This window comes from Gavialis gangeticus, unplaced genomic scaffold, assembly GCF_001723915.1.
Source record: "Gavialis gangeticus isolate Ggan-Ray unplaced genomic scaffold, GavGan_comp1, whole genome shotgun sequence".
NCBI lineage: Eukaryota > Metazoa > Chordata > Crocodylia > Gavialidae > Gavialis > Gavialis gangeticus.
This window is the reverse complement of record NW_017729026.1, coordinates 2186277-2186827: the sequence shown is the minus strand read 5'-3', so window position 1 is coordinate 2186827 and position 551 is coordinate 2186277. Positions and strand designations below refer to the sequence as shown.

General features: G+C 46.1%; 1 protein-coding gene across 1 annotated transcript in view; it reads right to left on the bottom strand.

Annotated features, from left to right (window-relative positions):
• Positions 1–551, bottom strand: part of LOC109299761 (pantetheinase-like) — a 21853-nt gene that overhangs the window by 2127 nt on the left and 19175 nt on the right. The window lies entirely within an intron of this gene.

Below are 551 nucleotides of genomic sequence, written 5' to 3'. Positions count from 1 at the left end.
TCTCGTTGTGTGGCCGGAAGGCCACAAGTTTTGAGGTTTGAGCCACCCAAAGCCTTGATCTTGTTCTCAATGATAATGAAAGCTTGATTGAAGATGGCATCAGTGTAGTCCAGTTCAAGGTTTGGATTTTGCACTCATGGCAGATGCAAAATATCCTGTGTCAGATTCTCCTTGTGGTTGTCCCATAGTTGTTGAGGATTTGACATGGCACATGTCTGCAGCATGATGGCAAACAGCATCTGTGGTGACTGAGTTGCAGGTGCCTCTTCCAATGTGCTGTTCCAGTGTGTATTGTCCTCCATGAGTCCTCTGAGCTGGCAAGCCTCTTTATAAGTTTCACAGATTGTAACATCCACTGTTCCCAAGTCCTCAAATGATGTTGGACCTGTGATCTCATGCAGAAGCAGTCTCAGGTAAAAGCATTCAAAATTGTTTGCACATGGCCAAGTGCATCACTGGCTTTGATGTCTGGCTGGTCTGGCATATTTTGTCCTGATTTGTGACAGGTCCACGTCTTGGTGCCAACATTCCATGTGTTGTACCTGGGTACC